We start from the raw sequence: 24,611 nt of genomic DNA on the forward strand, positions 1-24,611 counted from the left end.
ATGTTCATAGCAGCCTTATTTATTTTTTAAGATTTATTTATTATATCTAAGTACACTGTAGCTGTCTTCAGACACACCAGAAGAGGGAGTCAGATCTCATTACAAGTGGTTGTGAGCCACCATGTGGTTGCTGGGATTTGAACTCAGGACCTTCAGAAGAACAGTCTTTTACCCACTGAGCCATCTCACCAGCCCCCAGCAGTCTTATTTATAATAGTCAGAAGCTGGAAAGAACCCAGATGTCCTTCAACAGAGGAATGGATACAGAAAGCGTGGCACATCTACACAATGGAGTACTACTCAGCTATTAAAAACAGTGAATTTAAGAAATTCTTAGGCAAATGGATGAAACCAGAAAATATCATCCTGAGTGAGGTAACCCAATCACAAAAGCACACACATGGTATGCACTCGCTGATAAGTGGATATTAGCTTAGAAGCTCAGAATACCCAAGATACAATTCATAGACCACATGAAGCTCAAGAAGAAGGAAGATCAAAGTGAGGATACTTCAGCCCTTCTTAGAAGGGGGAACAAAACACTCATATGAAGAGTTACAGAGACAAAGTGTGGAGCATCGACTGAAGGAAAGGCTATCCAGAGACTGCCCCGCCTGGGGATCCATCCCATATACAGTCACCAATCCCAGATACTATTGTGGATGCCAACAAGTGCTTGCTGACAGGATCCTGATATAGCTGTTTCCTGAGGGGCTCTACCAGTGCCTGACAAATATAGAGGTGGATGCTCTCAGCCAACCATTGGACTGATTACAGGGTCCCCAATGGAGGAACTAGAGAAAGGGCCCAAGGAGCTGACGGGGTTTGAAGCCCCATAGAAGGAACAACAATATGAATCAACCAGTACCCCCAGAGCTCCCAGGGGCTAAACCACCAACCAAAGAGTACATATGGAGGGACCCATGGCTCCAGCTGCATATTTACAGCCTTGTTGATCATCAATAGGAGAGGCCCTTGGTCCTGTGAAGGCTCCATGCCCCAGTAAAGGGGAATGCCAGGGCCAGGAAACAGGAGTGGGTGGGTGGGTGAGCAGGGGGAGAGGGGAGGGGATAACAGAAGGGAAACCAGGAAAGGGGATAACATTGGAATGTAAATAAAGAAAATATCTAATTAAAAAAAGGACACTGGTCACTGGTTTTAGGGTCTATCCTACTAATTACATTGAATGATTACATCTACAAAGTCACATTGTGAGGTGGCAGATAGGCATACAATTTGAGGGGACACCATTCAACCTTGTATATGAAATTAAGAAATAAAGAAGACCTTCAAGCCGGGCGTGGTGGCGCACGCCTTTAATCCCAGCACTCGGGAGGCAGAGGCAGGCGGATTTCTGAGTTCAAGGCCAGCCTGGTCTACAAAGTGAGTGCCAGGACAGCCAGGACTACACAGAGAGACCCTGTCTCGAAAAAACCAAAAAAAAAAAAAAAAAAAAAGAAGACCTTCACAGTAAAATGCATCTCATTAAAGAACATTAAATGCACAATATGCCCATTTGTGTGCGGGTACATATGCATGTGTGCATGCATGCACGTGGGCACATGTTGAGGCCAGAGTCAGCATTGTGTGTTGTCCTCAGTCTTCACCTTACATTTTACAGGTTTCTCCTGGAACCTGAAGCTTATTAATTTGAAAGGAATGGCAGTAAGCCCTAGGCATCCTCCTATCTTTACTTTCTTAGTACTGGGGTCATAGTCATGAACCCCCCATGCCCAGCTTTGTGTCTTTGTGTGCACATGCAGCAGTGTATGTATGGGGGGTGGGAGACAACTTTCAGAGTGGGCTCTCTCCTTTCTTCATCTAAGTCCTGAAGACTGAGCTCTGGTTGACAGGATTGGCAGCAGCTATCTCTACCCTTTGAACCATTTTGCCAACCTATGCCCAGCTCTTTTATGTGTTGTGCTGCAGATTCAAACTCAGGTTCTCATTGAAGTGGAAACGTTAAGGGTTCTTTGGAGAGTCAGTTGTGTTGGAAGATGTTTTACTGGAGCAAACACGTGAAGGAGTGTTTCACTGAAGCAGACACAGGTGAAAGGATGTTCTACTAAAGCACACACGTGAAAGGACACACGATGAAGGATTCTTTGCTAATAACATACATGTATTGGTTCACCTTACATTGCATAGTTGAGTTGCATTTGTCAGGATTCTGTGGACTTGGTCTGATTGGATGGATGTGTGTGCTGAGGCAAAACATGTGCTGAGGAGTACACATGGAGGACACCTGATGTTTGGAGGGTATAAATAGGACTCCACAGAGTGACGACGACAGAGTTTGGCTTGCTGGTACAGCTAGCTGTACAACCCTTGTGGGTCTCAAGTCTTCTTGAATCTTCCCTGATGTTCACTTCCCTGAGAAAGGCATAGCTGGGAACTTCTGGTGTTTCTGTTGGTTCCTCCTGCTGACTGCCAGGCTGAGGCCTGGCTGCTTCTGCGAGGTGGTTACTAAACCGACTCTATCAAACTGGACTCCTGGTGTATCTGTGAAGTGTTTGCAAGTGGATCACACTGCCACTATCTGCTAACCTGTGAACTGAACTGTAGATGTCCAGACAACAGAGATGGAAGTTGCTCCAAAGAACAGGTTCACGTCCCCCATATCCTTTCTTCTCCACTCCCTCTGGTGGATGGTAGGCTACAAGGGAGGTTAAAGTGTTTAAGAACCATCATTAAAAATAGGATTAAGGGGCTGGAGAGATGGCTCAGCGGTTAAGAGCACGGACTGTTCTTGCGAAGGTCCTGAGTTCAAATCCCAGCAACCACATGGTGGCTCATAACCATCTGTAATGGAATCTGATGCGCTCTTCTGTGGCACAAACTTTTTTTTTTTTTTAAAGATTTATTTATTATTATATGTAAGTACACTGTAGCTGTCTTCAGACACTCCAGAAGAGGGCGCCAGATCTCGTTACAGATGGTTGTGAGCCACCATGTGGTTGCTGGGATTTGAACTCTGGACCTTCGGAAGAGCAGTTGGGTGCTCTTACCCACTGAGCCATCTCACCAGCCCCTGATGCGCTCTTCTGGTGTGTCTGAAGACAGCGACGGTGTACTTACATACATAAAATAAATAATCCTTAAAATATAGGATTAAAAAAGATTGAAATTTCATCTGTATGGCAAGCATTTTTACCCACAGAGCCATCTCCACAGCCCTGCAAAAAGTCTATTTTAAATCTAACACAATATACGTCTTAATGTTTGTGTGCACACACACAATTCAACAATACAGGTGAAAAATATTTTTCAAAAATTACTTGATGATCTTTTGAGAGATCCCTGGTTGAGGTACTTAAACTTTTGTTTTTGTTTTTTCAAAACAGGATTTCTCTCTGTAGCTTTGTCTGTCCTGGAACTCACTCTGTAGACCAGGCTGGCCTTGAACTTTCAGAGATCTGCTTCCCTCTGCCTCCTGAGTGAGGTGTTCCAACTTTGCTTGAGCAGAGGCACTCGGGGTCTCCAGAATAGTTGGGAGTTTCTAAAAAATATATATTTATTGATTCATGATAAAGTGGATGCTACGGAATTGCTGGAGTCTGATTTAGCTTATTAAGATATCACGGTCATGCCAATGCTTCCCAGCAGTCTAATGTGATAAAAAATAAAGGTTAACATGTATGCAGGCTTACAACTTCATGTCCAAGGAGGGCTGTGCCCACATTCAAATGTGGGTCTAATGGGTTTTGAGAAGTCCCACTATTTTTTGAAAAAAAAAAAAAAAAGCCTCATTACCGAGTAAAAAAGAATAAGTCTTTGTGATTTCATAAATTCAAAGTCTGTTTGCCCTCAGGGCTCTAGCCATCCTTGCTAGGTGGATGCATCTTAGAATCCTACACATGACTTTTCCATATGTAGACTGACTAAGGAGGGAGGGGCAAATTCTAGAGCATTTGATCAGTTTCACATACTGACGAATTTTATACACTTTTTATGGTGGGTCAATCATTTTACAAGGAGTTAATAGACCGTGCCTAGAAGGAAAGGTGTTCATTTCTCTCTCTCTCTCCCCTCTCCCATTCCCTTCTGTCTACCATAGGAAAAGAAGACTTGGGGAAAATGGTTGGTTGGCCGAAGAACTGGAAGGGGACTTTGGGCTGATGAATAACTGAATGAGATTTTTCTGAAGCTCAATCTTGCTTTACCTTCTTTGTCAGGCTACAAGGTGGAGGCAACACACATACTCTTGTTTGGTTTTCCCAATAAATATAAAAAACTACTGTTCTTGCTCCCTAGTGAGTAAACAGAGGTCATCTGACTTGTTGTCTGGCTTAGGAACACAAGTTAGTTTTATGTAGCAGACCACAGCCTTCTTGTTGCGTAAGCCATAATAGTGAAAGGAAGGATCAGATATTGGGAGCATCTCATCCTGGCTTCAAATATCAACCAAAGTTTGAAATAAAGCACCAGTCTTTCAATTTCAATTTTATCTTATGAGTGTGTGTGCCTGAATGTATGTATGTGCACTGTGTCCATGCAGGAGCCCGCAGAAGCCCAAAGAGGGTGTCAGAGCTTCTGGTACTGGAGTTATGGGTAGTTGTGAGCTGTGATGTTAAATATAGTGACCCAAACCCAGCTCCTCTGGAAGGGCAGTAAGTGCTCTTACCTGCTCTTAACTGCTGAGCCACCTCTACAGATCAGAAACCCTGGTTGTTAAAAGTAAATGAAATTAACTCCTAAAGACAATGTCTAGGTGCTCATAAAAGTGACATAGGAAGCAGAGCACAGAAGGGAGAGTGATGTGACCTGAAGTCTGAGGCACAGGAGAGGTCCATGTGCTGTCCCTTTCACTCTGTAGATGTGCATGTTGTCATCTATCATCCAGTGATGCTTTATTCTAGTAACTACTCCAGTTCAGCCAGTGCCCCTGAAGGATGGGACTGATAGTGGCGTGAACCATAGGCTAAACAGCTGGTGTGCTGAAAAGCTAACGGGTCCTTCCTATTAACATTTTCATCAGGACTCAGAAACCATTTGCCTGTAAATCACAGTGCTTTCAGTTTTGCATTTTATTTACCAGCTGCTTGTTGCTTACAATCTGAGTCATGTGTGTGTTTCTGTGTGTCTGTGTGTACATGCATGTTTGCCTGTGTGTAATTATGTGGAGGATGTTGTATGTTCGTTCTCTCTCTCTCTCTCTCTCTCTCTCTCTCTCTCTCTCTCTCTCTCTCTCTCTCTCTCTCTCTTTCTGTCTCTCTCTCTCTCTCTCTCTCTCTCTCTCTCTCTCTCTCTCTCTCTCTCTGTCATTTGTTTTTGTTTTGTTTTGAAACAGGGTTTCTCTGTGCAGCCCTGGCTGCTCTGGAACTTGTAGACCAGGCTGGCCTCGAACTCACAGAGATCCACCTGCCTCTGCCACCTGAACACTGGGATTAAAGGTGTATGCCACCACTACCTAGCTGTGTGTCTTTTTAAATCACTTTCTACCTTACATATTGTGCAGGGTCTCTTGATAAACCCAGAACTTGTTTTGGCTAGTCCTGGTAGCCAGTTTATCCTGGAATTATGAGTGAGGCATCATGCCTGCTGACATTCATGTGGGTTCTCAGGATTCAAATTCTGGTCTTTGTGCTTGCATGGCAAACTTCTACCTGCTGAGTCACCTACCCAGCCCCATCAATGGTTTTTGTTTAAAGATTTATCTATTTTATTTTATATATATGCCTTGCATGCATGTCTGTGCACCACTTGTGTTCAGTGCCTACAAAGGCTAGAAGGCAACATAGGTTCCCTTGGAATTGGAGTTAACAGATGATTGGGAACCACCATGAGGTTGCTGGGACTTGAACTCACTGAGCCATCTCTCCAGCATCACCTTCCCATCAGTCATTTTTACTAAGCCAAAGTCAGATATCAATTTTTGGAATTCTTTTGGCATGTTGGAATTATAAAGTCACATTACATAAGAGATACTTTTTTGTCGTCTTCTGGAAGTTTTCTTGTACATATCTACATATGAAACATGATTGTAGCAAGGTTTATATTCAACAGCTTTTGTGATGAAAGGGATTCCCTATCTTTTTTGTCTATTTTTCAACTTTAGCTTGTTTATTTACTTTTATTTTTATTTTTTTCAAGACAAGGTTTCTATGTGTAGTCCTGGCTGTCCTGGAACTCACTCTGTGGACCAGGCTGGCCTCAGACTCAGAAATTCGACTGCCTCTACCTCCTAAGTGCTGGGATTAAAGGCATGTGCCACCACTGCCCGGCTGCTTATTTATTTTTAAATGGAAACAGAATTCCAAATCTCCTTCCACAGGGGACAGGCAGAACAGTAATCTGTATACAGGGATTATCTGGGGTAGTGTTGATAATCTGGGAAGATATTGTGAATAGCATACTTATTTTGTATATGAAATTTTATGTTCAAACCAAATTTTAAGCCAGGGAATGACTTTTATAATGAATGTACCATAATATTAAAGACTTGTTCATGTGGCTACTTCCATTTTATCCATGGAATATAATTTACCAGGCACATATTTTCCAGCAACAATGACATGTGGAGGTGGACTCCACCCCATGGATCAGGACTGCAGACAGCAGGCACATGTAAGTTCTTAGATCATTCCTCACTAAGCTGATTACCTAGTACAGATTTGATTTGACCTCAAAATCTGCCAAACAACAGAAGGCTGTCCCTGCAGCCTGCTGTGTCAGGGAACAGGGATTATGTCCTCAAAGGATGTGCTTAAATGTTATTCTCCAAGTAACTGGACCATAGTTCTCAGGAGTTTGCCTTCTTATTGGCTCTTCTTGTCTGGTTTTTGTTTTTGTTTTCTATTGTCTTTCTTCCCTTAGAGGAACAGTGGGATGTGTTAGAAGATACCTGATACTCTCCTCTTCTGGTCTTTGCTCAGTGTACACAGGTAAATACACTGGGCAAATATGCACACGTGCAGATACATCCACAAACCCAAGTTATTGAGTTGGAGTTTGAGGCTAGCCTGGACTACATGGTACTAGTGAGGTCATCAAAGCAACATAGTTAGTTACATCTTGTTTCAGAAAAAAATTAAGTTCATATTCTTATTCAATTTATTTATTTATTTATTTATTTCTGTTTTTCGAGACAGGGTTTCTCTGTATAGCTCTGGCTGTCCTGGAACTCATTCTGTAGATCAGGCTGGCCTTGAACTCAGAAATCCACCTGCCTCTGCCTCTGCTGGGATTAAAGGCCTGTGCCACCACGCCCAGCTCTATTTTTAATACCTGTATACACCCTCTAACATTTTCAATATCCAGGACATACCAGTAATTATCAAATCATCTAAACAAGGGGAAGTTCATCAGCAGTGCGTTCTAAATGTGTAAAGGCTGACAGGCTGGAGGTCACTATAGAACAAGTCATGCTTTATTTCTTTTTTTTTTTTGATTTTATTCATTTATTATATGTAAGTACACTGTAGCTGTCTTCAGACACTCCAGAAGACAGAGTCAGATCTCGTTACAGATGGTTGTGAGCCACCATGTGGTTGCTGGGATTTGAACTCTGGACCTTTGGAAGAGCAGTCGGGTGCTCTTACCCACTGAGCCATCACACCAGCCCCATGCTTTATTTCTTATGTGGAACAACTGAGGGAATCTGTGCTGGGCAGAAAGGTACGTTTAACAAATGTTTATAGCCATTATAAATCTGTTATATCAAAGGTCACAAAATGCTGCTCTTCATGGTTCCATATTAACCCTGAGGCTGCAAAGTGGGCTTTTTTCTTTGGTCCACTGTTTGAATGTGCATATTGTTTCCGAAGCAAATGAAATCACATGAGTCATTTTAGTTAACTCAAGAAACATTGGAATGACATCATGGATAGTCTCAAACACTTTGAAACAGCTTTAGCCTGCATTGTTTTTACAGCGACTGAAAGGAAAGGAACGACAAATAGCCACACATTCTTTTCTTTCTTTCTTTTGTTTTTGTTTTTTCGAGATCAGGGTTTCTCTGTNTAGCCCTGGCTGTCCTGGAACTCTCTCTGTAGACCAGGCTGGCCTCGAACTCACAAATCTGTCTGCCTCTGCCTCCCAAGTGCTGGGATTAAAGGCGTGTGCCACCACTGCCTGGCTAGCCACACATTCTTAACTGCCCTGTGTTGGAAGTACTTGTAGCTAATTTGCCACTGTACCATTTGGCAAAATGGCAGCATATTTTCAATTCCATAAGTGTTACATGATTAAGACATGTAATGAAGACTTTCAGATCTGTAATTTTATTCTTATGTATGAATTCATGCCTTTATGTACTATTTGTAGATGAGTGCAGGTATACATATATTTATGTATTCCTAATATGTGTACATGTGTGTAAGCATGAATATGTGCTTGGGATGATAGAGATACTGACTTGTCAATAGTGAGAAAAGTGGTTTATTAAAAACAATCAGGAAAATATTGCCTTGAATCCCTGATCTTCCTGACCCACCTATTTAGTACTGGGATTTTAGGCATATACTGCTAAGCCCAGGTCTTGACCTCTGGTTTCTTTTCCCTAAGTATGTGGCTATCCTTCTGCTCAAATACGTGGTTTGTGTGTACATGTATGAATGTCTGCATGTACGTCAGTATACATATCTATGCAGACATGCTTACAGACCTGTGTGAAGGTGCCTTCCTTGGTTGTTCTACACTTTAGAACCAAGAGCTTAAAAACTCTGGCTAGCGGGCTTGATCTGGAAATGCCTTCTCCACCTTTTGAATCCTGGAATGGGCCACCACACTCATCCAGCATTTATAGGAGTTCTAAGGATTTGAACTCAAGTCCTCATGCTTATGTGGCAAGTCTTTTACTTACTATTCTTTTTGAGATGGGGTAGTCTCACAAAACAGTCTTGTCTGGAACTCGCTATGCAGATCAGGTTGGCCTGGAACTTATAGAGATCCATTTGCCTCTGCCTCCCAAGTTCTGGGATTAAATACATGCACTACCACACAAGCCAGAATTACTTTTTTTAAATAGAAAAATATGCATTTATTTATTGATTCAGAGATAGCAAGCAAATATGAATTTGGCATGAATGTGAAGGTGAGGATCCGAGGACATTTACAGGAGCCAGTTCTTTTCTTCCACCATTTGGGTGCTGATGACTGAGCTCAGGCTAATCAGACTTGGTGATAGGTGCCTTTGCTGAGCCATCTTACTAGCTTCTGGGATGATGATGATGAAGAATATTTTTTTGTTGTTGTTTTTTCGAGACAGGGTTTCTCTGTGTAGCCCTGGCTGTCCTGGAACTCACTCTGTAGACCAGGCTGGCCTCGAACTCAGAAATCCGCCTGCCTTTGCCTCCCGAGTGCTGGGATTAAAGGCGTGCGCCACCACGCCCAGCTGAAGAATAATTTTTTTGTAAAGCACAAAATGAATGGCATTANAAGGAAACTGACTAAATTGAAATATTATCAAATATTTTTAAAGCCTGTAATATTCATTCATATGCTTCAATAATATATTAAATGACCAGATCCAATGACAGATCATTTAGCTACCATGGCTTTGAAGCTGTGAATATAAATCATATTTTGAGATGGACACAACCATAAGNTAACTGGAGACAGAATCTATGCTTCTGGTGCTAAGCATAGGTCTGCTAAAGCTATTGCAGTTGCTGGTTGTGCTAATAAGTGATGCACATGCTACATCTTGGTTAATAATCAATGTGTATTTTCCTTCCCATCCAAGTTCAGGGCCTGCTAGAGAGGATGAAGACCCTTGGGTTAGGTACTACCCCCTCCATCAGCTTGGACACAGACAGCCTTATTTGTCTCTACATTGGCANTTCTTCATACAGTGTCTGGTATAGATTCATTCTCCAAAAACCATTGTCTGATTAAACAAAATAGAAAACAAATCAAGTGCTTGTGAAGACTCCAATGACTTCCTGTCTCTTACCTTGCTAGGGCCTCAGTAACTACCAGGAAAATTGTATTTTGTGATTTTCTTTCTTTTCTTTTTCTTTCTTTCTTGTTTGCTTGTTTTTCTTTCCTTTTCTGAGTCAGACAGCATTTCTCTATGTAGCTCTAGTTATCCTAGAATTTACTGTGTAGACCAAGATGGCCTCAAGCTCATGGATATCCACCTGCCTCTGCTTTCCAAATGCTGGGATTAAAGGCGTGCACTGAAATGCCTGGCTGTACTTTGTGCTTTTCTGTTGAAGAAGCTGGGACTCAGAGAGCAGGGCACCAGATGCAGATGAGTCTAAGTGAACTCAGGATTGTTTGATTCCAAAGTTCATGCTTGTGCCACTCTCAGCTCTAGGTTCAGATGATACACAGTGAATTTATTTCAGACCCTGGCATGTCTTGTTGTTTCTCCCTGACCTCTTCCTCTTTGTTGTTTCTCCCTGACCTCTTCCTCTTTGGGTCTTATGGACCATCAGTCTCAGATTTTCACGCACCGTTGACAAGAGATCATCTACTGAGCTGCACTCACTTAAAAAGAATCAATAAAATAGCAACAATTCTCTCACAACTCAGTGAGTCTAGCTTATATGGACACCTGGTCAGAGAGTTATTAGACACACTTTAGTCTAACCATAGGGTGCTTTGTTCCTATTGCTGTAGGAAACCCAGGGAAGAAACACCAAAGCTGTGTGCTGGGAAGCTGTTTTAGATCCATGCAATAAGGCTCAGAGGATATGATATTAGACCAGTAATGGGCTGGTCCTCTTACTATCCCAAGACTGGGATTTGTATACATTTAAGAACATTTGTTCTCTTTCTATATAGCTCCATACTCTGTGATTGGGTGTTTTAAACTACTAAACAGTGATGGCTAGAATGAAAGGAAGAGAGAAAACAGGGAGCTGCAGAGGAGGCATGTGGTTAGTCTTTATGCACAAGAGTGCGTGCCAGCTAGCGTGTATGCCTGGGGTAGACACAGACCAGCCCACATGGCTGTTTCTTGTTCTTTCTCTCAGTCCTCTAGGGTTTCCTCTTCCCCCTACCATACTATAAGCATTAATTCCTGCCCCCAGGGTGAGACGTGGTATATATATGATGTATGTGTGTGCATGCACATTCATGTGAGTAAAAGTATGCATATGCCAAGGCCCAAGTGGAGGTCAGATGACAACTTTGGGTGTTGAAGCTCACCTTCCACTTTAAGGCTCCCTCTGTTGTCTACTGTAGTGGCTATTCCTGGTTGGTTTTGACTATATTTGGAATGAACTACAATCCAGAATTGGAAGGCTCACCAGTGACCCTTATCTGGAGGCCTGGAGATAGAAGATTCTGATCTGGATCTTGGTATGGAGATCTTGAGGCATAGTGGCTATTGATTCCAGAAGATTAAATCTCCGAGTTTAAGAAACACACCTTTAATCTGGGCTACACCTTTCATCTGGGTTTAAAGGTGTGGTGAAACTCACCTTTAATCTGGGCTACACCTTCTGCTGGAGACAATATAAGGACATTGGAAGAAGGGAGTCTTGCTCTTGCTCCTTCGCCTGCTTGCTGTGTGAGACTGAGTAACTGCTAGATCCTTGGACTTCCATTCACAGCTGCGACTGAACCATTGTTGGNAATTGGGCTGCCGACTGTAAGTCATCAATAAATTCTTTTACTATATAGAGACTATCCATAAGTTCTGTGACTCTAGAGAACCCTAATACATCTACCTTTGCATATGCTATACTAGCTGGCCCATGAACAGGGGAATCGCCTGTTCATCTCTTCCTCCTATCTTGTCTGAAAAGCACTGGGATTACAGATGTGAGACAGAACACCCATCGGTAAATAGGTTCTGAGGATGTGAACCCAGGCCGAAAAGCTTTGTGTGGCAAGTGCTTTTATTGCCCACTGAGCCATGCCTCCAGCCCCAGATGAGCTATATTATGTCTGATGCTTCACAAGTATATTTTGTCTGCTCACAGGAGATTTTGTTTTCCATGCAGTTTGTGGCTGGCATCCAGGAAGGCCACAGGAAAGTACTAGTTTCCCAAAAAGCAGTGTCCTTTGTTATAAGTGCCAACATGCAACAAAAGACTGCTCTGAATTTGACTTCCCTCCACCTTCTCTCCTTTGTTTGCAAAAGTGCTCAGATATACTGAAAACAAAACCTTTGCCTGGGCCTCATCCTTCACTGTGGCTGGTCCTCTATTTCCTGCCTTCCTCTCCTGGTCAAAGCGCCTGGACTGGTAGTCTGTAATCACTGCTTCAAAACCCACGCTCGGTTTCAGCTTTTGAAACTTGGCATCTGTCCCCATCATCCTACTGAGAACTGTTCTCTATAAGGTCAGTGAAGCTGTTTGTCAAATACACTGACCTTTTCTTTGTTCTGAGTTTCAAAATTTGCATGCTCCAATACTATTTGGGAATAATGTACTTGAGGCTCACTACACCTGCACCTTCAAGAATGTTGCACATTTTGCAATGTCCACCTTTCTTTTTCTGTTGGGAGTTTTCTTTCTTTCCTACTCTGGAAATTCCACAGTAACTACTCTATAGACAGACACCTCTGCTGTTCGTGTCCAGGGTCAGCCTAGTTCCTTGCTCCTAACAAGGCCCTGCTGCACTCTTCTGAATCCTGGATCAGTACACAACTGACCTCACCTTATCTAGTTCTGTCCAGGAGTTCCAATGGTCTTCATAGCACAGTCATGCAGTCCTCTGACTTTTGATTCTTTTTGTTGCCCCAGATTCAGGTACTGGCAAACCATAAATGGAAAGGTTCTAAACAAAGGCTTCCTCTAGTGAGTCTCATCACTCACTGCATTCCACTTCTGCCCCTCCTTTCCACTCCTGTTGGATACCTAGGTTTTAGCTCTGTGTCTCTCAATTGTTTTCTGTCCCCATTTCTATAGCTATGTATCACAGACATTCCATTCCAGGAAGGTAGTTCTCATATGGCACCTTATCATGCAAAACCCTTTTTGTGACTATTAAAAAAATATATTTTAAGTTGGGCGTGGTGGTGCATGCCTTTAATCCTAGCACCTGGGAGGCAAAGGCAGGCAGCCTCCTGTGAGTTAAGAGGTCAGCCTGGTCTAAATAGCAAAGTCTAGTTCAGTCAGTGATACCCAGAGAGTCTGAGTCTCCATCTCTATCTCTCTCTCCCTTCACACACACACACACACACACACACACACACATACACAATTTCTAAGTATGTGTATATGTGTGTGGGCATGTGCATGAGTGCAGGTACTCCTGGAATCCAGAAGGCATAGGATCCTCTGGAGCTGGAGTGACAGGTAGTTGTGAGCTGCCTAACATGGGTGCTGGGAACTGGAGTCCAGTCCTACCGGAGCCACTTCTCCAATCCTTGCTTTCCACTATTACAGAACGAAACAGAAGCCCTAAAATGGCAAACCAGAAAACATGATGGGATTATATTTTCCACAGGTAGCTCAGGAAACACCTAACAGAAAAGGTAGAACATATGATACTGCCCCTATACATGACCATGGTTGTAGCCTCCCCTCCCCCAGCCTTAATGGTTCCACTGTTTACACCTGGATGGAGCTTGCCGGCTCAATCATTCTGCCACGCCCACTGCTGGAACCTGCCACTTTACTGTTCGGAGCCATACACGTGGTCACCCTGCTACTGGTCTCCAGGACTATTTGGCGGGAATCGCCCCCCCCCCCCGTTTCCCTCCTTCATAACTGCGAGCTGATATAGTAAAATTGAGCTTTGATCAGAATCTGCTTTGACTTAGCTACATTTCTTTCTCTCGTCGCCTAGTCCCTCTTCTCTTCCAGGTTTCCAAAATGCCTTTCCAGGCTCGAACCCAGACCTGTGATCTGCTGGCCAGACACAACACATGGTGGTTCTAAGAAACATACTAAAATATTACAGTTGGTGCCTTCAAATACTTCATTCTTTAAATGTGTGTGCCTGGAAGTGAGCAGCCCACTGGATTTGGTTTTTTGCTTCCACCATGTGAATCTCAGGAACCAAATTTAGGTCATCATGTTTGTGGCATGTTTACCACCAGGGAGAACTCTCAGGCCTCTAAATTAGTTTCTTAACTATGACCAAGTCAGTTGTTCTATTAGTTAGCATGTTAAATCACTTAATATTTCTAGGTATCGGTGTCCCCATGTGCAGACTTTGGGGGTAGGACTCCATCAGTAGTTTTCAAACCTGGCTGCACTTCAGAGTAGCTGAAGGGTGTTTAAGACTTATCTATGCTCAGATTCTCCTCTTAGGTGGAGCCCATGTTTAAAAAGCCATACTAGTGATTCTAATGTGTTGCTATGGTTGAAAACTAATACTTTTTTTTTTTTTTTTTTGTATATGTTCCTATGTGTGTATACAGGCCTGGGGCCAAAAGGACAAATGATACCTTGGGTGTCATCCATCCTTCAGGAACATCCACTTTTGTGTTTTAAGACAGGATCTCTCACTTGTCTGGGAGCTAGACTTAACTGGCTGGCTATGGAGCTCAGGGGTTCTCCTGTCTTCTCCTTTGGCACTGACATTATAAGCATGAACCTGGCTTTCTTACATGGATTCAGGGGACTGAACTCAAAGCACTTTATATACTGATCCATCACCTTAGGTCTGAGAACTACTAGATGCCTATCAAGAGTCTTTTTGTCTTCAATGCAGTCTTTAGACTTTGTTCTCCTTTTCAATTATAAGTTGATTTTCACTTTAATTTACTTAGCAATCCCGCTTTGCAATTGTGGTTATTTTGACTTAGCCTCTTTCTGTGCTATCATTTTTACCACTAAGATGGTCCTTCCTTATCTTTGTGTGTTTATTTCTTGGTGCAGATTTTTTTTTTACAAGACATTTAGTAAATCAAATTTAAAAGCTTCCTCTAAATCATATCCATTTTCTGACTAAAATAAGCTACAACTTGGACATCTTATTGTGTGATTGGTGTTTATTTGGAGGCAACATGCTATAAAGCTTTGATTCAGGAAGAGGAAGTGCATAAAGAAAGTGTTTCCAAAGTGTCAGCTGAACTACTGTTTTTATATAATAGCGTGGGATCCTACCTATAAATGAATTAATTATATCCTTGAGAATGTGTTGTTTTGTGTTGTTGTTTCCATTTAAACTTATGGATACGTTCTCAGACCAGGTGGGGGTTGCTGAAGGCCTCTACCCCATAGCAATGGCTATGGAGAGGAAGCACCGCACTGGTTGTGAAAGATGTTGGTGAGGGGAAAGTTATACAAAGTATTGTTCTTTGATGGCCATGGTACAGCTGTCTTATACCATTTTATGCAAATAACTCAAGACACCAAAGGCAGCTTCACAAAGTGAATTCCCACTCAAGTTTGGGAAACATCAAACTTCCAAGTAACGTGGTCATCGTTTTGGATCTGAGGTATCCAAACAACTCCTAAATGCCCTCCCAGATTGCTGTTAATGTTCCTTCAAGATTCTAATTAATTATTTTTACTTTTAATTATGTGTTTGTGCAAGTGAGTGTGGGTGTTGGTAGAGGCCACAAGAGGGCACTGAACCCCCTGGAGCTGGAGTCACAGGTGACTGTCCTCCACTGCAGTGGCTGCTGGGAGCAGAAAGTGCTCTTACACGCTGGCCGTTTCTCCAGCCCCCATATGACTATCTTTTTAAAAATTACATTTATTTATTTTGTGTGTAACCCAGAGAACAACGGTGGGAGTTGGTCTTCTTCTTCCACTCTGTAGGTACTGGGAATGGAACTCAGGCTGCCAGGCTTGGCAACTTTACCCAGTGAACTATTTCTACGGCCTTTAACACATTACTTTTCTTTTTTGGTTTTTCAAGACAGGGTTTCTCTGTGTAGCCCTGGCTGTCCTGGAACTCACTGTAGACCAGGCTGGCCTCGAACTCAGAAATCCACCTGCCTTTGCCTAACACATTACTTTTCAAGCAGTTTACATTTTGAAAAAGTTTGAAATAGGGCTAGGTGAAGCTAAGCGTAGTGGTGGCGTAAATGCAGCACTCCGGGGGCCGAGGCAGGAGATTTAAGAGTTCCGAGCCAGTCTCAGCTATTTAGAGGGGTTAGAAATAAATCGGGCTACAAGAGAACCTCGTCTAAAAACAAAATAAAATGCCAAGTAAGCAAGGCTTGTCATCTCAGCGCTCTTGGGGAGACTGAGGCAGGAAAATCGTTTAAGAGTTCCAGGCAAGCCTGAGCCCCAGAACGACAGCCTGGGTCAAATTATTGAAATTTAAAAAACTTTTTAAACAGCCGAAGGAACGGCCAAGCAGTCTCCCAGTTAGCAAACAGCTCACTTCTGAGCCGCAAGACTCACGCTTGATTCAAAGCTCTGGCGACTCTGCAGCAAAGAGCGGCCGGCGGCCAGGGGAAGACGGCTCCCACCTCCCAAGTGCATCCTGCACTTAGACTTGAAGACACTCACCCGGGAGGACGCGTCGCGGGACCGCGCGCGCCTTAGCCTCACAATCAGGACGCACGCTGCTGACGTCACGGCCGCAGCCCGCTCCTGCGCCGGGAAAGAGGCGGTCGCCTATTGGCTGCGCCTCCTGAGGCCTCGGGACCAATCACAGGACGGTGAGCAGCGAGGTCCAGTTCCTGACGTTGTGCGGCCGCCGCGGGGTTTATTTAGCTCTAGGGTCCTGACCGCCGCCATTCGGAGTCCTCTGCGCCCGAGGCCGTCCCCAGACCGCTCCGCCCCTGTCCCCGAGCCTCGGCCCCCGCCTCCGCGCCGCCTCTCCGCCCCTCGGGCCGCTGGGAGCCGCGCGCGGGCCCGCGGAGAACATGTCCTGACTGAGGCGGGAGGGCGGAGGCGGCAGCAGCGGGGTGGGCGGCGGCGCCGAGGGAGGCGGAGAGGGGCCGGGCTCGGCTCGTCGCCGCTGGCCGTGCGGGNGTCGCCGCCGCCGCCGCGGCCGCCGGGCGCCGCGCGTCAGACGGGGAGGAGGAGGATCCGCGGCCGCCAGGTAACCGGGCCTGGGTTGGGGGCGCCGCGCCGCAGGCCCCTCGCGGGTCGGCCGCGGCCTGACGGGGCGTCGCGGGGAGCAGGCTGCCGAGCCTCCGGGCGGCAGCGTTGCGGGATAGCTCATCGCAGGCCCGGGGTTGTCCGCGGCCGCGCGTCCATCTTGGGCTTCCCAGCGCGGGGACAACCCGGGAGATGAGGGAGAGTGGCCGCCCGGCTTGTTTACCGACCTCAGTTGGCCGCCTTCGTCAGCGGCTGGCGCTGCCCTTCTGCCCGCCTCATTCCGGCAACCGGGATCCCTCCCGAGTCCGAGTGTGTGGGTCTTATTCCCACTTCTTAGTAGGCCGTAAACACCCGGATTCGTCGCTCTAAGTTGGTGCTGGTCCCCAAACTTGTGTTTTGGTCCCTTGGCCACTTTCTTTCCCCTCATACGGTGGCCTCCGGTTGCCTTCAGCAAATCAGGGTGAAAGTTGATGTCTGGTGGCCACGGGCAGCTGGAACTCCGCTCCCGGTAACGACCGCTCTGTGCACCTACCTTGTGGGTTTTGTTGTTGTTTTGTTTTGGTTTTCTGCTCTAATTTGGCTGGTCAAAAAGAGCTGTAATACTTGCTGTTAGCGCCGGGGAGAGGCAGTTTACGTTAAGCCAGAAGTTTAAACCCGCCCATTATCTTGGAGACACTGGTTTTGAAACCACCTTACTTAGAATTTTGTATCTCAACCCCTGGATTTCCCCTTTCGGTTACCCCCTAAGTCACTTTCTATAAGTCCCTTCCACTGCTTGCAATGTTTGGTCTCTGTATAGTTGACCTGTGATGGTGTTAATAAACGTGATGTACAAATACTTGGAAGTGTTATATAATGAGTGGCTCCTGTACCCCGCAGTCTCTTTCAGTCGACTCCCTACCAACTTTTGCTACATGCATGGTACCTCTGTTGATCAAAAATGGGTGACTTGGCTTATATAGAGAAAACAGGGGAGACCCGAGGATCTTTGTGACAGAGGCCGTTAGAAAGTCGACTGAACTATGCTTGGGAAAAGTAAAGCTGGATCCTGTTAAATATTATTTTAATTAAACGAAGTATTTCGAAAGTATATTTGGAAGCCACTCTCTTGATTTGGAGGCTCTTAAAATAGTCTCATTAAATTTTTGTAACTTTTTCATTTTGGGGGGGTTATGAGGGGTTAAAAGGTAGGGCAGTAATGAGACATTTTACTTTTTTGGGGGGAGGATGTTATTTGAACGCCATGGGAGTTTTTTTCCTGGTTGCTGTTTTAACAACCTTTTATTAGTGCCGTTGAGCATTGGGGCACCCATTTATTTACTCTTGAGGTTGTATGAAGAACTTACAGCTCATGGTAATATATTTTAAACTAATTGGCCTTGATCCATAACTGTGTACTGATACGGATTGTGGCATATCGCTTTTAAGGTCTGAGGATTAAGCCAGGCAAGGTGGTGAATGGTGAACGCCTTTAACCCTAGCACTCAGGTAGCAGAGGCAGGTGGGTCTCTTGAGTTCTAGGCCATACTGGTCTACAGAGCGAGTTCCATGACAGGGTTACACTGAGAAAACCTTTCCCCCCCAAACCATAAACAAACAAACAATTAAAGTAAGTCTGAGTATGAACATTGATTCAGATGTACATTGTTTGAGGTAAATTGATTTATGTGTAATTGATTCAGTGAGAGCCATTACATGTAGTTTTATTTATATTGCTTTTATTAAATCAGTTAAAACTTAAATGTAGTTGCAAAAGTAGGATGCTAACTTTTTATATAACTTGGTTTGGTTTTATTTGAGCATTGCTTATGGCTTTCCCCTCTTCCCTAGAAATACCTTCTTATTTGAACATTTTTTTCTTCCAGTTTGTGGTGGTTTATTTGGAATTTTCATGTCCTCTTTATACCTTGGGTATATTTTCTGTGTTTAAATACACTCGCACCTCTGAGGCGCAGTGGTGGTGCATACCATTATTCTCAGCACTCAGAAGGATCTCTGAGTTCAAGGCCATTGTGGTTTACAGAATGAGTTCCAGGACAGCCAGGGCTACACAGAGAAAACTTGATTAAAACAAAACAAAACAAAAATAAAAACAAAAATCCCCCACAGAACCAAAAAACAAAGTACCCAACACATTCACTTCTTACCACAATAAATAAACCTATAAAAATGAAAAAAAAAAATTCAAACTCCTTTTGGTGTTTAAATTTCTCAGTAGTTTGGTCTCTCTCTCTCTCTCTCTCTCTCTCTCTCTCTCTCTCTCTCTCTCTCTCTCCTTTAATCTTTCTTCTTTCCTAAGTGAAGCTCAGTCCAACTAAACTTTTGTTTCTGTGAAGTCCCTCTTCTTGTCCTTTATTTATTTTACCCTTTCTTACTGTACATCAAGTTAAGTGCTATCTCCTAAGAACCCCTTTGAGAACTTACCCTGGAGGAACCTGTTTGCTCCTTTGTATGAGACTTTCCACCCTTTGTTGTTATTGTTGTTGTTAGTCTATGGTAGTGTAGATTTCTTTCTATGACTTCTGTTTTCCAACTATATTTTTAAGGCTCCGAGATTTGGTGTTAATTTTTTTAAGGCTCTGAGAAATGAGTTTGTATCTATGGAGACAGTATAGTTGGCTCTGAAAATATAGTCTGACAAAGTATTTCTGGCTACAGAGGTATTTCAGGATATACAATTTGTATGCTTTCTACTACTGGAGTTTCTGGGATTTTTGATGATTTATGAGAGAAAATATTTGAAACTATGGTCATACCATAAAAATACGTGGTCAGTTTGTTTACATTTGTTAGTACTGTTTTTACTAATACAAGGGATTGACATTTCCCATTGGCTGTGCTGTGTTACTCAAATGAAAATCTGTTTTTCCCTGAGTCTAAGATAGTTACTTGGCTTTGGCTTTGGTACTAGTGACATGAAAGGTGGCTATTTTGTATTTGTAAGTGTCATTGCAGATGACATTTATCATCATAGGAAGGGGGAGTAATCTGAAGCCTATTGGATTTCTAACCTCAGATGCTGATGGACTGTACAGCTGATCAAAAGGCTGATGAGGAGGGGAGTAGGATTTTGTTGCTCCCTGTTGGAAGAAAACATAAAACTGGCCTACATTATTCTTAAATACCAAAGCTAATACATGTAGTTATGTAGTAGGGATGTGGATATTTAGGCATTTGGAAAATAGGTGTGTGTGTTTCTGTTGTAAGTATGAGTAAGTTTCTTGGCAGTAAATTCTCCTGATAATGTCTCTGCCTTCTGTGAAAACTCACCCTTTTATAGTTTGTCAAAATATTTTTCCCTTCAAAATATTTTGTGTGTATGGGTGTTTTGCCTGCATGTTTGACTGTACCACATGCATGTAGTACCCTTGGAAGCCAAAAGAGAGTGTCATATACTCTGGGACTGGAGGTGTAGAAACTTGTCAGACACCGTGTGTGTTCTGATCCTCTGGAAGAACAGCCACTGTTTTTAAATGCTGAGCCAGCTTTTCAGCCCAAAATTGTCTAATTTTTATAAAATTATAAAATTTTATAGTTAAATTTATAGTTTTTTAAAAATAGTACTTTTTAACCTTTGTTTTATGGGAATGGACATTCAGCCTATATGTGTGTCTGTACACCATCTGCATGTTGGATCTCCTGAGATCTGAGTCACAGACAGTTGTGAGCTGCCATGTGGGTGCTGGGAATTGAACCCAGGTCTTCTGGAAGAGCAGCCAGAACTCTTAACCCCTGAGCCATCTAGCCCCCAAAAGTTGTTTATATAAGAACCTTTTTTTTTTTTAAGATTCATAAATCTTTCCAGTGTAACTGGAGATAAAACTAACCTTTAATAAACTTCCTGAAATGCTGGGTGTTTTTACAAGGCTATTTGAATTTGTAAAAAGCACTTTCATAGACCTATGCCAGTAATAAGAAGAAACCTAGATCAGTTTATCCTATTAATAATTAAGTTGGATCCCTTACTTCATATCATTTATAAATTTTAACTCAAACTGACTATAAATATAAATTTAAGAGCTAAACTACAAAATACTAGATGAATTAAGGTTTCCAGCCTAATTTTTTGAATATGGATGTTCATTCAAGCAGTGGGTTCTGCCACTGCTGTATGTTGAAATTTGCTGAACTTTAAGTCTAATTATTCTCAACTATAAGTTGATTATTTTAGGACAGCATTTTTTAGACGTATGGCAAAATCCCTGTTGTGTAGATGAAAGAAAGAATCCTTATAAATATTATGCTGCAAAAACACATTTGCAATTGAAATTCAGAAGACAGTATAATTGCTGTGATTTTTTTTAAAAAATAAACCACTTCAATTCTTTGCTTTCTTGTTTAGGACATATAATGAATCTTCTTTTATTTCTCTTTGTATTTAATGAAGCTAAAGCTTAGCTCTTTATCTGTCTCTCTGTCATATTTATTTTTATGGTGCTAGGTATCAAATTTAGGGCCTTGTGCTTGTTAGGTAAGCATTCTAGCTCTGAATTAAGTCATACCCCACCTCCCCTGATTTCTTTTTGAGGCTTGCTTTCTGTAGCCCATACTAGCTTTGAATTTGTGATTCCTCTTGCCTTAGCCTCTTGATGCTGGGATTATAGCTGTGTGTCCCTATACTTAGTGTAAGGTTTATTTTTAAATAGGGAAGCTACTGCAGTTCTAGAACTACTTTTTATTTTTCTGGGGAATGTTCTCCTTTGATAACTGGAATATTGAGTTGTTATTGACTTATTAATGAGTAGCTGCCATATACAGATACTGATTGAAGACAAATGAATTTTTCATTGTTGAATATTAGAAACAAACCATAGTGCACTTAGCTAAGAATTATGGGAGATAATTGTCTTGCTTACTGATCATAGTATTTTCACTATTAAGTGTGATGTTAGTGTAGGCTTTTTTCAAAATGTTCTTTAGCAAGTTAAGTTCTCTATGCAGGCTCTTTGTTTTTCTTCTGAGAAAAAGTCTTTCTGTATAGTTTAGGCTGACTTTAAACATGGTCCTTTTGCTTTAGCCTCTTAATGCTGGGGTTATTGGTACATACTAAAATGACTTCTGTCACTGAATTTTTAGTGCTGTTCTATATAGCTTGATAGGAATTTGCATTTCTTCTTCTTTAAGTCCATTGACTTGATAGGTTCCATTAATTTTGGGATATTGAACCAACTTGTTGATTTAATTATTTATCTCACTTGGATATATATAATTCCATCTGTCTATCCATCCATCCTGCCTAATCAGTTTTTCAAGGCAGGGTTTCTTGGTGTAGCCCTGGTTCTCCTGCGATTCACTCTGTAGACCAGGCTGGCTTGAGTTTACAGATATCTGCCTGCCGCTGCCTCCTTGGTGCTGGGATCAAGGCTTGTACCACCAGGCCCAGCTTTTTCCTTTTTCTTTTCTTTTTTACTTTTTGACAGGCTCTTACTCTGGCTCATTGCAGGCCCAGAACTTGGTATGTAGACCAGGCTGGCCTTGATCTCACAGAGATCTTTCTGCTTCTGTTTCCTCACTTGTGTGGGATTAAAGTTTTGTACACTATGTCTAGCTCAATGTATTTTGTAGATTTGTGCTTCTATATAAACTTTTTTCTCCTCTTCCTCCTCTCCTCTTGTTGTTGTTGTTGTGCCTCTGTGTCTACATCTTATAATTGGCAGTCAGGTCAGAGGCTTGATAGCGTTCTATTTCTATTACCATTTATATTACTTGGTACTTTTAATTCCTGGTAGTATACTTTGTAGATGTATGGCAGCATTAGAAACAGAGATCAGGTCTGTTATGTAGTAACAGATTAAATATTAGTTCTGTTTTAAAATTTGAGCTTAATTCAATATACGATAGTGGAAATGGAAAATTTAATTTTCATCATCTTTGGAAATAAGATATTTGCAAAATAAATTCATTTGTTTTCAAAAGTGAGCTTTACACAGAAGAACAGGGAGAGGCTTTGCTAAGTAGTGTAGTACTATGCTGGAGAGCACATTATTTGGCTGCCTTTTATTTTACAAGTTTACATTTTTGTCTCTAACAGATACATAGTCTGCTTACTAATCATATGGGCAATCATTGCATGCTTACCTTTAAAGCATGGTCATCTTTAGGCTCTGAGATTTGTATACATACCATTAAGATAGACTCACTCTTTCACTTGGCTTAATAAAAATGGAAGGCTTTTAAATTGTTATTAACATAGCATTTTTTTGTTTTGTTTTGGTTTGGTTTGGTTTTTGGTTTTTTAGATTGGCAGGGTCTCACTATAGAGCTCTGGCTATCCTGGAACTTACTATGTAGACCAGACTGGTCTCAACTCACAGAGTTCTGCCTGCCTCTGTTTCTTGAGTGTTGAATCTCCCCCCCCCCCCTCTCTAAAATCTGGACTGGTGTATACTGGTCTAAAGTCAGGCTGTCTGTAGGCCCTCATAACCCCCCATTATAGGTGCTGAATTTAGTGTATTTTTAGTTTGTTTGTTTTGTTTTTTTCGAGACAGGGTTTCTCCGTATAGCCCTGGCTGTCCTGGAACTCACTTTGTAGACCAGGCTGGCCTCAAACTCAGAAATCTGCCTGCCTCTGCTTCCCAAGTGCTGGGATTAAAGGCATGTGTCACCACTGCCCGGGTAGTGTATTTTTTTTTTTTATTAGATATTTTCTTTATTTACATTTCAAATGTTATCCCCTTTCCTGGTTTCCCCTCCGAAAATCCCCTACCCCCAACCCACCCACTCCCATTCCTGGTCCTGGCATTCCCCTATACTGCTGCATAGAACCTTCACAGGACCTAGGACCTCTCCTCCCATTGATGGCCGACTAGGCCATCCTCTGCTACATATGCAGCTAGAGCCATGAGTTCCACCATTATATGTGTTTTCTTTGATTGCTGGTTTCCAAGGAGCTCTGGGAGTACTGGTTAATTTGTATTGATGTTCTTCCTATGGGGGCTTCAAACCCCTTCAGCTCCTTGGGTACTTTCTCTAGCTCCTTCATTGGGGACCTTGTGCTCTGTCCAATAGATGACTGTGAGCATCCACCTCTGTATTTGCCAAGCACTGGCAGAGCCCCTCAGGAGACAGCTATATCAGGCTCCTGTCAGCAAGCTCTTGTTGGGATCTGCCATAGTGTCTGGGATTGGCGGTTGTTTATGGGATGGATCCCCAAGTGGGGCAGTCTTTGGATGGTCATTTCCTCAGTCTCTACTCGGAACTTTGTCTCTGTAACTCCTTCCATGGGTATTTTGTGTTCCCCCTTCTAAGAGGCCCCCAAGCCCCCCCACTCCCCCATTATAGGTGCTGAATTTAGTGTATTTTTAAAAAAATATCTAGGTTTTACTTACTTGTTCAACTTTTTTCCCCTCCCTTCCCATGTTCAACTTTTTAGACATCATTTTTGTAGTTCTCAATCTAAAAAAACAAGATATGAATGAAGTACATCACCAAGTTTTTTGTTTTCGTTTTTATTTCTCAAAATGTTTAGGTATTGCCTATTGGTAGTCTAAGAAGGATTGCTCAGCAAGAAAGGCAAATTAATAGTTCAAGTTTTGGATAGTGGGAACAGGCCATTGAATGTGTGTGCTTGGATACAGAAGGCCTGGATTCAGATTCTGGCTGTACCACGTAGTGATTTTGTTTTAAGGATAGTCGCATGTTTTGTTTCCCGTTTTTAAAATTGGATATGAAAATAGTTCTGAGGAATAAATTGGTTAATATATTGATTTGTACAATGCTTAGCAATATTAGCTGTTATTGTTTACTTGTTGAACAGGGCTG

The 24,611-nt window shown here is 42.6% G+C and overlaps 1 protein-coding gene and 1 long non-coding RNA gene across 3 annotated transcripts in view; one reads left to right on the plus strand and one right to left on the minus strand.

Annotated features, from left to right (window-relative positions):
• Window positions 1-16,681, minus strand: part of LOC110299439 — a 40,976-nt gene extending 24,295 nt beyond the window's left edge. Inside the window, exon 1 of the long non-coding RNA XR_002378458.1 lies at window positions 16,314-16,681. This is a non-coding gene — a long non-coding RNA (uncharacterized LOC110299439). The remainder of the gene's footprint in view (window positions 1-16,313) is intronic.
• The window catches only part of Zranb1 (zinc finger RANBP2-type containing 1), a 54,720-nt gene continuing 46,561 nt past the window's right edge, over window positions 16,453-24,611 (plus strand). For both annotated transcript variants that reach the window (XM_021169126.2, XM_021169127.2), the window contains exon 1: window positions 16,453-16,851. The gene's annotated coding sequence lies outside the window, so the exon portion shown is untranslated. The remainder of the gene's footprint in view (window positions 16,852-24,611) is intronic.

This window comes from Mus caroli, chromosome 7 (assembly GCF_900094665.2).
Source record: "Mus caroli chromosome 7, CAROLI_EIJ_v1.1, whole genome shotgun sequence".
NCBI lineage: Eukaryota > Metazoa > Chordata > Mammalia > Rodentia > Muridae > Mus > Mus caroli.